Source organism: Marmota monax, unplaced genomic scaffold (assembly GCF_021218885.2).
Source record: "Marmota monax isolate L192 unplaced genomic scaffold, Marmota_monax_Labrador192_F-V1.1 WCK01_AAM20220418_F8-fsc00222, whole genome shotgun sequence".
Lineage (NCBI taxonomy): Eukaryota > Metazoa > Chordata > Mammalia > Rodentia > Sciuridae > Marmota > Marmota monax.
Genome location: NW_026694968.1, coordinates 2,428,561 through 2,442,910, shown reverse-complemented (window position 1 = coordinate 2,442,910; position 14,350 = coordinate 2,428,561). Strand labels below are relative to the sequence as shown.

The 14,350-nt window shown below is 35.1% G+C and overlaps 1 protein-coding gene across 2 annotated transcripts in view; it reads left to right on the top strand.

The window, feature by feature from the left end:
* Positions 1 to 14,350, top strand: part of LOC124081270 (iron-sulfur protein NUBPL) — a 177,825-nt gene that overhangs the window by 151,194 nt on the left and 12,281 nt on the right. The window lies entirely within an intron of this gene.

Below are 14,350 nucleotides of genomic sequence, written 5' to 3'. Positions count from 1 at the left end.
CTTTCTCTGAACTATTTGTACATGTATCTACTTTGGCTCCACTACAGGCTTACCTATCAGTTTTCACAGAAGAATGTGAGTTCCTGGATGGCAAGAAAACATGCCTTAAACCTTTGTAGATGCTAAGATACCTAGCATAGGTTGTCATGGTAAATACTTCAATCTAGGATATAACATCATCTACGGCATACTGTTCCATTTTCCCCAGGCTGATGGACTGCTCTGCCTTGAATTTTCTCTGCTGTAGCAAGCTGGTCTTCTACTTCTTTGGATTTCTATGTACCATTTTTTTCTTCAGAACCCTTGGCATCCTATTTTCCTACTTTTTATCTGGGAAATCCTTTGGTACTTAGATTAAGCAAATGGCTTTTCTCTTGGAGACTTGGTGCCACATTGCCATTCACTAGGTGATATCTTTCTCTCTGTAGTCCAGCTGTATTCTATTTCTCCTTTTGTCAGTAATTTCTCATTTACAGTACTCTACTATAAGCTCTATGAGTACAGGGACCACCTGCTTCACTCTATGGATAGGACATGTAACTACTCACTAAATAAATATATACTGAATGATTGAGTAGAATTTTCACAAGCATATCTAAGGACTTGGGAAAAGAATGTGATCTGAGAAGAATCAGAAAAGCTCAAGTTATGATCAGGATTATTCACTTTGTAGTTGGGGTAATGTATTGACGTAGGTCTGGTAGACCAAGGGATTTGGACTTTATTCTTTAGATTATAGGAAGGATCCATTTAGGACATGAAGTAGACAGGATAAAAAGTAGACATAGTTAGTATGGCCCTTTAAAAAGTTTAATTTGGTGGAGGTGAAAAGAAAGGAGCCAGGAGACCATGATGGCACTAAGGAAGCATTTGCAACAGGTAAAGTTATTCACACTACTAGCTGTGACCCACCAGTGATCATGAAATTGATAGTGAGAGATGTAACCAAATATTAAGTAATATTAGAGTACATTGCTCTTAGGAAGAGAAAATCTTATTTCATAAAGATTTGATGTCGGTTATAAATGCACATATATATGTGTTTATACTGGGTCAAGATGTAAAATATTTCTATTAACAGGAAGACAATCTAAAAAGTTAGAAAAAAAACAGGTGCAGTGGCACATGCTTGTAATCCTAGCAACTCAGGGGACTAAGGCAGGAGGATTGCAAGTTCAAGGCCAGCCTCAGCAACTTAGTGAAACCTTGTCTTAAAATTTAAAAACAGGGCTGCAATTGTGGCTCAGTTGTAGAGCGCTTGCCTAGCATGTGTGAGGCAATGGGTTCAATCCTCAGCACCACATTAAAAAAATAAAATAAAGGTATTGTGTCCACCTACAACTAACATTTTTTTAATTTAAAAATAAAGTAAAATTTAAAAGGCTCGGGTGTGACTCAGTGGTAAAGCACCCCTGGGTTCAGTCCCCAGTACTAGGAGAAAAAAAAATGTTAGAAAAACACTGGAGTAGGTGATAGGTAGTAAGAATCTGATTTAAAACAATGGCAGTGAACATAGTAAGGGGAATTGAATGCACCTGACATTTTCAAGGAAGAATTAGAAAGCTTGGCAATTGACTTCATGAGGTCAGGGGTTGAACCAAAAAGTCAGAAATCAAAGAAATGTTGAGAGTTATGTTGCCATTAATAAATCTACCAGGGACTGGTTTTCTGATCAGGGTGACAACAAACTAGAAATAAGAGGTTAGATGCTCACTCATGAATCTCTGCCCTTATTCATTGTGAAGGTTATGATTTAATACTGTTTGTCAAGGAAGAGACTGAAAGAGAAAGCAATTTGGTCCTGGCTTTTTAAATATCATTTGCATCAGATAGAACCACTTATTATTCATATTTTGTAACTATTTAGAGGATTCTTTATTTAATGTTCATTTTTATTTCATTTAGTTTCAAATTAAATTACTCTCCAAATTTTATAATTTTGGGGTGATAAGACGTTTTACTTGCAGAGCCATTGTTACCTAGTAGTGAAGAGCAGGAGCTCAGGAATTTGAACTGTAGAGTTCAAATTCCAGCTGTGTCATTTTGTAACTCTTATGATATGAATAAGTTATTCTATACCTCAATTTTCTCATTCATAAAGTGGGGATTATAGTAGAATTTCCCTCAGGGAGTTGAGATGAGAAATAAAGGGGATAATGTAATGCTAAATGACTCATTACAGTGTTTGGCACAATCTGAACACTCAATGTTGATATAATGTCATATAATTAATGTCCCTTATTATAATAACTTTTCATGATGTTGTCATTGAAGCAGATGACTTTGTAATTCATAGATGTTTATGTATTTGGCTTAGGCATTTTTGACTAATGCATTATTTGTTAATAAGAATTTTGACAAGAAGTTTTTAAACATTTAGATAAATACTGTATGAGATTTCCTTAATTTTGAGTATTTTAGTTGAACCTAAACCATCCTTTTTCATAAAGAGTTCTTAGGTTGCTAAAGTCATTAAGATTCTAAAAATCTGCATTATTTAAACTTTAAAATAAGTTGAGCTAATTGCTGTCACAAACACACCTCAAAATATATAATGATGCAAATACAAGTTTATTTTTTGTTCACATTAACATTGCTAGTAGATTAACAGGCAGTCAGGGTAGTCTTCTTCCATGTGGTCATTTAGGCTGTTGTTGCCTCTGTCATTTTTCATAGACGTATGTTATAGTTGTAGAAGGACACATATCTTTATTTATTTTTATGTGGTGCTGAAGATTGAACCCAGTGCCCCACATGTGCAAAGCAGGTACTCTACCACTGAGCTACAGCCTCAGCCCCTCACATGTGACTTTTAAGGTCTTCCTTGGGACCATCTTTATTCTAGTCATCCTGGAGGGAAAGACACAGTACAGAAGCATGTTCATGGAAATTTTTATTGACCAAGCCTAAATGCAGTACAGAAACTTGTACTTACATTCCACTAGGTGAAAGTCAGCTAGTCACATTAGCACAAGGAGACCCCCATGTGTAGTTGAGCTATGTGCCAAGGAAGATGAGACCATTGATTTTGGTGAGAAGCCAACAGTCTATACCATATAATTGGCCAGGCAATAAATATGAAGATTAAAGCCTAATGTTGGTCATTTACTTTATTTTTTCCTAATAAATAACTCTGAAAGTTCTATAGCAGCCTTGCAAATAGTTATTCATTTTATAAGAGAGAGATTGGTTTACTTTGTCTACTAAAAACAAAGAAAGAAAAATCCTGTTTTGTTCTGGAACTTTTTAGTAATTTGTAAAGGTAAATGGTTATATTGTCTTCTAAGATAAACTAGATGATATTACAACCTCGAATAGACACTTCTTATCACTGTTTTCTTTCCATTTCCCACTTTCATAACCAAATATCCTACAAATGTGAAACACCTTCTTGACAATAAAGATCAGAATTGTGGTTTATTATTTTTCTGGCAAAGTAATCATTTATGGGCCAGGTGCGGTGGCGAATGCCTATAATCCCAGCAGATTGGGAGGCTGAGGCAGGAGGATCACAAGTTCAAAGCCAGCCTCAGAAAAAGCAAGGTGCTAAGCAAGCAACTCAGTGAGACCCTGACTCTAAATAAAATACAAAATAGGGCTGGGGATGTGGCTCAGTGGTCGAGTGCCCCTGAATTCAATCCCTAATACAAAAAAAAAAAAAAAAGTAATTATTTATGGCAAAAAGTTATTCATTTGAACTGAGTGCCACATCTACATCCCTGAATGCCTTCAGAACTCCTGTGTTTGTAATGTCAACCATAGCATTTTTAGCATCTAGTTAGTCCTATTTTACCTAATTTTCTTGCCTACCAGCACTAAAATTAAAAAATAGGTACTCTTTTGTGGAAGTGGAGGCAAGTGATCTATTTATTCTTTTTTATCCTTGAGCATAATTTTTCCTATGTGATCATCAAGAGGTTCTACTTAACTCTCTAGTGTGTTTACTACCTTTGATGTTCTATGGTTTGGATGTGGTTTGTCTTCCAAAGGCTCATGTGTTGGAGATTTCTATCTTTAGTGTGGTGGTGGTATCTTCAAGAGGTGGGGACTAGTGGAAGTCCTTCAGTCATTGGAGGCATGCTCTTGGAAGGGATGATGGGGACCTTGAGCTTTCTTGAGAATGAGTTACAAGAGCAAGACTGACCCCTGAATCAGTATCTAGCTTTCTGTTTGGCAATACAATCTCTTGCTCTCCCAAGCTCCTGCCATCTGCCATGATGTCCTCACCAAAGCCAAACTGATGTCAGGGCCATGCCCTTTAATCTCCAAGACCATGAGCTAAATAAACCTCTTTCCTTTAAAATGTTAGCTTACCTTAGGTATGTTGTTATAGTAATGAAAAACAGACTAATGCAGATATATTTAAAGAATCTCTCAGTATTACCTGTGGAAACCTTACAATGTACTATTTAAATTCTTTTTAGGAATGTATGTTAATTGGTTTGCATATGATATATCACATGTGGCTTCCTTCTTCACAATTGGGTAATTTTAGTTTTAGAAAAATGACTTTTCTCTAGTGATAACCTTTACAAGACCAGACAGCATTCTGCATCTTAGCCATAATTACTTCTTAGAGACTGAAAGTGTATGTTCATCTGTGTCTTGCCACAGGATCTCTCAATTCATATGTGTTTTAAATTAGGATGCTCTTCTTTGTGATTTGGATTAATTAAACTCATCCTTGCAAACAAGCCTGTGAAGTAGAGGACATTATTTAACCAAGTAGTAGCCTGCTGTTTTATAAAGCGCTCCCCCGCCCCCCCACGCTGGGAATTGAACTCACTTGCTGGGCAATTACTGAACCACTGAGATATTACCCCATCCCCTAGACCCCACATTCTTTTTTTTTTTTTTTTAATTTTAATATTTATTTTTTAGTTATCGGCGGACACAACATCTTTATTCGTATGTGGTGCTGAGGATCGAACCCGGGCCGCACGCATGCCAGGCAAGCGCGCTAACGCTTGAGCCACATCCCCAGCCCCGACCCCACATTCTTAACTGCAATTTCTGTGGATGATCCAGAGTTCGAGTTGAGTACTGTCATCATCAGGGAATATCTCAGGGTGAGATAACTGTAGGATATAGGAGTCTTCATTATAATTTGCTTCTCATTGGGATTCCGATTATTCAGGTAAACAGATGAAACCAGAAGAAAATGATGGATTAAAAAATAGAGAGGAATTAAAAATCTATAAATTTTGTTGATATAAAGTCGAATAAGGATTAAGGGAAAGGGAGTTTCATGCTCAGGATCTTGGAGAAGAGAATGAAGTCTGAAGCTTGACTGTGGCACCAAGTGGCAAGAAGATGGTTCTAATCAGGCCTTCCTTGCAACTGTGCTCTTAATTATTATGTTAAATTGCTCTACTAAACCATGTGGATAGGGCTGGGGAGGTGGCTCAAGCGGTAGCGCGCTGGCCTGGCATGTGTGCCGCCCGGGTTCGATCCTCAGCACCACATATAAACAAAGATGTTGTGTCCACCGTAAAACTAAAAAATAAATATTAAAAAATTCTCTCTCTCTCTCTCTCTAAAAAAAATAATAATAAATAAATAAAAATAAACCATGTGGATATTCATTATCTCAGGCTACCTAATTCCATACACCAAATCCTCATCCATTTACTTTTTTTTTTTTTTTTGGTGACTTCCAAATACATACCAGTAACTTAAATAGTTTGGATTGTGGCTTTGTTATTTACAGTGTAATCTTGAACTAATAATTTAGCTTTACTGTTCTCTTCCATGAAATAGAGATGGCAATATCTATCAGTCACTGTGGCACATATATGCAGTATGTAGTACAACCTCAGTACCTAGTATTATAAATGGTAGCTCTGAATGTTGTTTCTATAGTGGTAGACTTTAGACATCATTATAATCCTCATTTTAGAGATTAAGAATTCAAGGAATAGAAAAGTTTAGTTATACATCATGGTCCCACAGCTACTTAGTTGGTCTCTGAGAGCAACATGGATGCAGGCCTCCCTACTTATTGTTCTTTCCATGTCAGACTACTTCTTCTGAAAAAGAAAAAAAAGAACACTCATCTCATTTTTTAAAATTATAATATCTATAGACATGCTTCAGATGTCTACCAAAAACTGGTTTGAGGCTAATGGAGAACTGAAAAGCACTTATGAATCTAATCTATTTCATTTATTATAATTCATTCTCTATTTAACAATGAGTTTTTCCTCCTCAATTTTTCTTGAAACATAGCTTTTAATCCATATGACAGTCTCCAACCAGCAAGCATTTAACCTGATTGTAACCTTGAGAAATTGGATTATATAGTAGCCTGAAAATCTTGCTTGTTACTTACCTGAATCTGGGTTTAAAATGTCAAGAAGAAATTAAAATTGGGGCCTTTTGAGCCTGCTTAATTCAGTACCTTTAGACACAAAAATCCAATATTCAGAGCAATGTTGATATTTCAAGAGAGTCAATTTTTTAAAAGTTAATAAAGGAAGTACCCTTCTGAGCCAATGATGGATTGAAATAACATATAAAATGTTTGTGGTGGCTGATGTTAGCTTTCTTTCAGTAAAACAAGCTGAGGTTAAAAAGAAAAGGAGCTTATACTTTGATGAGGCATTAAAAAATGATTGAGCATGCTTACAGCTGCATCTCAATGGCATTATGTAAATTAAGCTATAACAAACGTCTGTTCTATAATGTTTCTGCTATCAAAGGAAATACACAATAGCTCTACAATAAACAAACAGCTTAACAATACATAAAGTATTCGTAAAATGTAAGGTTTTTTTGGTGGGGGCCATGTGGAAATGAATTCTTTCCTATTTAAGAAAGAAAAAAATTTATGAACAAAATTGGAATATGGATATTCTAATGTTCTTCCTTAGTTTATTAGTTTTCCCCATTCAAAGCCCCAGTGATTATAGAGGATTGCTCTTAAATGAATATGATCAGTGATTTCTAACTTTTTAATGCTCACACCTTTCTTTTATGTTTTTCTCCAGCTCACCCTATGTTTTGAAAGAGCTGTTTGCCACACAGTCTGCATGTGTTATTTAATAACTAATTTATTTAATTAACTAAAGAGAGGATATATAATATATGTATATGTGTGTCTATCCATACATGGGGTTTTATATGTATAAAACTGTTGTATGAGCTTCTGCACAGAACAAGATAACCACATAAGAGTGCTATCACTCTTTGTTGATGTGATTCCAGCTAAAAGCAAAGAAACTTGATAGTTTAATCTGTCTTGAGTATTCTTGAAAGTAAATGTTTCTTTTCTGTTCAATATTTTAAAATATTTATAATAAATCACAGAACCTGATAAAATGTTTTTGGACATCATTAGGACTTTGAAACTTTAAATAGGATAAATACCAAAATATATTGTATATAAATGTAACTTATAAATTTTTAGTAGCCATATTTTTAAAAGTAAAAATAAAAAACAAGAAAATGGGTGAAATTAGGCACCTGTGAACAGATGAAAATAGGCCAGACACCTGATCAGGCATTTTATAGGAAATGACATGAAAATGACCAATAAATTTTTAAATATATTCAATTTAATTAATAATTATGGTAATGCAAATTACAACTGTAGTGGAAAGGATAGCTGAGGTATAACCTAATACCCAATCCCCCACAAAAGGACATATAAAAACATTAATAGAAGCATTACTTATAGTATCCAAAGATTGAAAATAACCCAAGTGATCCTATAGGAGAATGGATATGAAATTTGGGGACCTAATGAAAATGAACCACACAGAAATAGTTTAGCTGGAAGAATCACATATACACAGAAGAATGTGTTGCATGATTTCATTCATATCAAGTTCAAGACCAGATAAAATTAATTTATGGTGTTAGAAATCAGGTTAGCAGTCTATTTTGGTGCTAACACCATGCTGTTTTTGTTACTGTTGCTCTGTAGTATAGTTTAAGGTCGGGTATAGTAATACCACCAGCTTTACTCTTCTTGCTAAGGATTGCTTTGGCTATTCTGAATCTCTTATTTTTCCAGATGAATTTCATAACTGCTTTTCTGTTTCTATAAGGAATGTCATTGGGATTTTGATCGGGATTGCATTGAATCTATATAGTGCTTTTGGTAGATTAGTGGTACAGAATAGAGGACACAGAGTCTAACCCACATGACTATAGTTATCTTATATTAGACAAAGGCACCAAAAACGTACATTGGAGAAAAGATAGTCTCTTCAATAAATGGTGGTGGGAAAACTGGAAATCTACATGTAACAAAATGAAATGAAACCTCTTTTCTCTCACCATGCACAAAACTCAATTCAAAGTGGATCAAGGACCTAGGAATTACACCAGAAACCTTGCACCTAATGGAAGAAAAAGTAGGCCCAAATCTTCATCATGTCAGATTAGGCCCCGACTTTCTTAATAAGACTCCTGTAGCACAAGAATTAAAGCCAAGAATCAATAAATGGGATGGATTCAAACTAAAAAGCTTCTTCCCGGCAAAGAAACAGTGAGGTGAATAGAGAGCCTACAGAATGGAAGCAAATCTTTACCACAAGCACATCAGATAGAGCACTAATCTCTAGGATATATAAAGCATTCAAAAACTTTAACACCCAAAACAAAAACAAAACAAAACCAAATAAGCCAATCAATAAATGGGCCAAGGAACTGAACAGACACTTCTCAGAAGAGGATATACAATCAATCAACAGACATGAAAAAATGTTCAACATCTCTGTCAATTAGAGAAATGCAAATCAAGATTTCATCTCACTCCAGTCAGAATGGCAGCTATCAAGAATACAAACAACAATAAATGTTGGCAAGGATATGGGGAAAAGGTACACTCATACGTTGCTGGTGGGACTACAAATTGGTGCAGCCAATATAGAAAGCAGTATGGAGATTCCTTGGAAAACTTGGAATGGAACCACCATTTGACCCAACTATCCCACTCCTCAGTTTATACTCAAAGGACTTAAAACAGCATACTACAGGGACACAGCCATATCAATGTTTATAGCAGCACAATTCACAATAGCTAAATTGTGGAACCAACCCAGATGTCCTTCAGTAGATGAATAGTTAGGGAAACTTTGTTTTATTTATATATATATATATATATATATATATATATATATATATATATATATATATATATATACATACACACACACACACACACACACATACACATAGACATACACACACACACACATACATACATACACACACAATGGAACATTATTCAGCATTAAAAGAGAATAAAATCATGGCATTTGCAGGTAAATGGATGGAGTTGGAGAATATAATGCTAATTGAAGCAAGCCAATCCCAAAAAAACAAAGGCTGAGTGAGGATGCTAACTCATAATGGCAATGGGTGGGGAGCATGGGAGGAATGGAGGAACTTTAGACAGGGCAAAGGGTAGGGAGAGGAAGGGAGGCGGCAAGGAGACAGGAAAGATGGTGCAATGAGTTAGACATCATTACCCTAGGTATATGTATAAAGACATGAATGGTGTGAAAAAACTTTGAGTACAATCAGTGACTTGAAAAATTGTGTTTTATATGTGTAATATGAAATGAATTGCATTATTCCATCATGTATAACAAATTAGAATAAATAAATTTACAAAAAAAGAAATATATACCTTTGGGGAAGTGTTTTGGAGGGTAACAAGGAAACTTCCAGGGTGCTGGCAGTGCTTAGCAGGATTTTAGTAACATGGTTGTACTTTATTAAGTTCATTCAGCCATACACTTAAGATTTGAGCATGTTTTTGTGTGCATCTGTGATATGCTTTGACAAAAAAATTGAAAATTAAACATAAACTTAAAAAAGTATTGATATGTTTTACCTGTTTTTACTCATACTGTCATTGATATTCAGTGTGTATTTTACACTTACAGCACATCACAGTTCTAACCAGCCACAGTTCAAGTGGTCAGTAGCCCCATGTGACAAACGATTATCTGATTGGACATTGCAGATCTATAACCTCATCATTTCACAGCTTCTTTGGGGTTAGACTTTTGTTTCAGATCTTTCATTGTAGTATTAAGAAGAACAGGAGGTTGTTTCTCCCAAGCAGCTCATTTTAATTTTACTGTTACTTTCTTGTTTTTATATAGTATTTCCTATTTAAATCAGATGGTTATTTTTGTGTGCAGGTATACAAGATGAGTAATATACCATTGTTTTAGTTACTTGTCCTATTGCTTTATTACTAGTCTTCTCATGACTACCTCTTTATTTAAGCAAATTTTTATTGGACTATGACTTACCTACCTAAAAGGCACAAACTGGAAGTGTATCCACAATGAATTTTTACAAAGTGAACGTACACACTGTTTGTATTCAAGAAATAGAACAATGGAGAACCCAGAAATAAATTTACACATTTGTGGCCAGTTGTTTTTTGACAAAAGTGCCATGAATACACATGGGAAAAGGATAGTCCCTTCAGTAAATGGTGCTAAGATAACTGGATATTCACATGCAGAAAAATAAAATTAGTCCCTTATCTCATGTTGTATACAAAAGTAACTCAAAATGGCTTAAAGACTTAAATGTAAGACTTGAAACTCTAAAACTGTTAGAAGAAACTATGAGGGAAAAGTTCTCTGACATTGTTCTGATCAGTGATCTTTTGGAGATGAACCCAAAAGCACAGGCACCAAATGTAAAAATAGACAAATGTGATTTGTCTGCACAAGCAAGGAAACAATTAGCAGAGTAAACAGACCATCTGTGGGTGAAGGTATTTGCAAACCATACATTTGATAAGGTATTAATATCCAAAATACCTAAGTAACTCAGCTCAAGGGCTAGAAACAAATAACCCAGCTGAAAAATGAGCACATCCTCATCAACATTTGGTATTTGTGTTTGTTTTTGTTGTACTGATTTTCATCTTTCCTAAACTAGTCTTAAGCATGAATGTACTTTGGATTGGACATCCTCTTTTGTGAAGTGCTTATTAAGTCTTGTGTCTGTTTTTATTGTGTTGTCTGACTTTTCCTTATTGATTTACAGGAGTTCTTTATATATTTATATATTTCAGGTAAAACCATCTCCTGCTCTGTGGTCTGCCTTTTCACTCTGTTGATGAAGTTCTAGTTAATAAAATGTCAAGTTGATGTTTAATGCCTCTTTGTATAGTTCTAGAAAAATCTCTGCCTGCCTCTACCTATTTTCTTCTATAAGTATTATTGTTTTACCTTTTTATATTTGATTCTACATCTATCTAGAATTAACTTTTGTGTATGTGGTGAGTAGTGGGTTGAGATTCATTATTTTCCATGTGAAATATGCAATTAACATGCAGTGCTATATCATCTCCTCTATAAATTAGTGTTTCATTATAACCAATTTTTTAATCAAGCAAAGGTATATACATATGAGAAGTTCTTAAGATAACAAATTCTAAAGTTAAGTGGAATTAGTTTATTTAAGATGACCTAGGAAGCATTACTGGGGCATTTATCCTTGAACTGAAAGAAGTTAGATATTAGCAGTAATAGATCCAAGTGTTGTCTAAACCCTGGCTCTCAAACATACAGAGGGTTCTTTATTTCCTAACTTTTTTGATTATGAATCCTTATCAGTAAATGATGCTTGAACATATACCCAATATATGAATATTTGTTATATATACATATATATAGTATATAGTATGCATATATTACTGAATTAATTCTATTTGTATTATAAAGCACAATAATTGAAATTAAAAAGGTGATCATAAAATAGGAATTCTAATATTTTCTTTATATACTTCTGTATCAGCCAAAAATGGGATAGGCCATGTGTGTTAACAATCCTTAAATTCCAGTGGTTTAAAACCACACCAGTTTCCTTTCTTTTGCTGCATATCCATTGTGGTTTGGCTTCAACATTTCCTCTGTATTGTTCTAACTCTGGCACCCAGACTGACAGAGCAGCTCCCATCTGAAAGCTTGCAGGCACCAGGATAAAGAAAGATAATGAAAAACCAACACTTAAAGCTGAATTCAGCCTGGAAGGGACAGGTGGCATTTCTGCTCACTTTTTATTGGCCAAAACAAGTTACATGTCATTACCTAATTGCAGAGGAGAAAAATCCTAACTTTGTGCCCAGGAGAACTGAACATATTTTAGATAGCACTAAAAATGATCACCTCTCCACGATTGATTTTGGAGCACACAGACCTGAATTTGTGTTTGTTTAGTAAATACACAAATTTTTTTAGTTTTTTTTTTCTGATATTTTGTGATGTTTTTTAAATCTGAGATAGGAACCCCAAGTAGTAAGTCCACTACAACTGCTGGCCACTTTGGCCTCTGTTACTTGAAACCGTTAGCAGCTTCTCTGTGCTCATTAGAGAACCCAGACACCTGAATGTGGCCCATATGCCCTGCCTTGCCATCCTGATTGCATGTCACTCTCATCACATCCCTGAGGCCTCAAGACTGGCCTTTCAATTTCTTGAAGGTAGACATATGCTCCCTGTCTTGAATATTTTTCTTCCCTTTTCCTAGTTTTTGCCTGGTTATCCTGTATTTTTTAGGTTAAAAGTTTCCTTAAAGAAACCCTCTCTGACTTCTAGAGTCAATGGAGTCTTCTCTGATCTGCTCTTTCATATACTTTGTGCTTTGCTTCCACAGAAATGTGTTTCTTGTTTAATCCATTTCTGCAATTAGAGCTCAAGCTTCAAGGGGGCCAGCATCAAGTCTGTTTGGCTCACCACAGTATGCTAGCATTTGTGTTTAGCCTGGTTACTGGTATATAATAAGAGTGCATTAAATATTGTTTGGTTGTCGTTTCATATTTTATGTCTGTGACATTTATGTAGTCTGTAGGGAATATGAGATAGTTATACAATCCATGGAGAATAATTTGATAATGAGAAGTAAATCATGCAAACTGCAGGTATATTCTTGTCTCTTGTGTCTTGGGAAGTCTGAGAAATTCCAAGGTAATAAGGCTTTTCCTGTTCTCTATGAATTGAAATATGCCTTGCCTAGATTTTTCACTGTCTATAAATATCCTAATCTTATTTGTTGAATGATATTTCTTATGTTTAAGTTGAAAGCCCTGCAGTCAGGGTATATAAAACATTTAACATAAATGGCAGAAAAACTGCCCAAGCAATAAGTATATTCATATGGACATAGTGAATAAAAAAAAAAAAAAGTGCTCTGCTATGAAGCTGTGTTTTCTTCTAGCTTTCTGGAGTTGGTGCTGAATTACCAAAACCCAGTGTAATTTATTTTTGTGATACTTTGCATCAGCAAAAGGGTATATATTAGATGCTTGGAACATGCTTTGCTCCAAATTAATGTCTTTCACTGTTTGTCTTCATTTATATGTGTTGTGGGCAACCTTAGTCTTTTCTGTTCCTCTTTCCAAAAGAATAACAAATTTTATCACTTTCTTGTCTGTTTCATTATGGACTATCAATGCTATTCTTCATTTTATATGTAAATGTTCTAATCTTCTGCAGTGATAATCTTATGGTGGAATTGATAGGATGATCCAGACATTGTTATCTCTAAGCTTCTGATGGTAGTGTTCTGCATTTTTATTCTGGAAGGGAGTCACTGTTTTTCATCAATAAGAAAGCGAGATTAAAAGGATCATGAATACAGATTATATTTGCAGAGCCTGTGTATTTATCCAATGAATGTCTGTTAAGGATCTATTTTGTGCCAGAAGCTAGGGAAACCCAGAAAGAGATGGGAATTTTCTATATTACTACAAAACTTTGTTTCAAGCAATAACATTCTAATAAGAGCTGACAGGCTCAGTTTTCACAAGGATAGAATGGGGGTGATAAAATACTTATGAATTTTTTGTGAGGAGAAAATAAGATAGTCCCTTTAAAGCATTTATTCTAGTACGTGATCTGTAATAAGCACTGTTTGGGCCTGTTTGTTGGTTGTTGTTATATGTTAGCTATTATTGACCATGAGACTTTGCCCACAGGTAAGCTCTTAACTATTTATTTTCCTCTATTTTCTCCCCTCTTGTTTTCTCCATATTGTTATCAGGACTAACCTGATTGTGTAACACTACCTCTTTGATATCACCTTTTTTTGTCTTTAAAAACCTTTGTGGTTTCCTGTGTCTAAGTCTCAGATATATGGATGGCATTTGGCACCTTACCTTCTGACCCTGGCCTTCCTTAATAAACCATCTTCTGTCTTGACCACACACTAGGTTACAAATTATGTGGGCCCAAATAGTTACATTTGGCTGCCTGGGTTTGTGCCCTTTCTTCTGTCTGTATTTCCTTTTGTAGGCCTTGCCCACTCTTGCCACTTGCAACCTGAAGAAACAAATGTCTGTGAGCGACTCAAAAACTCCTCTTATTCTTCC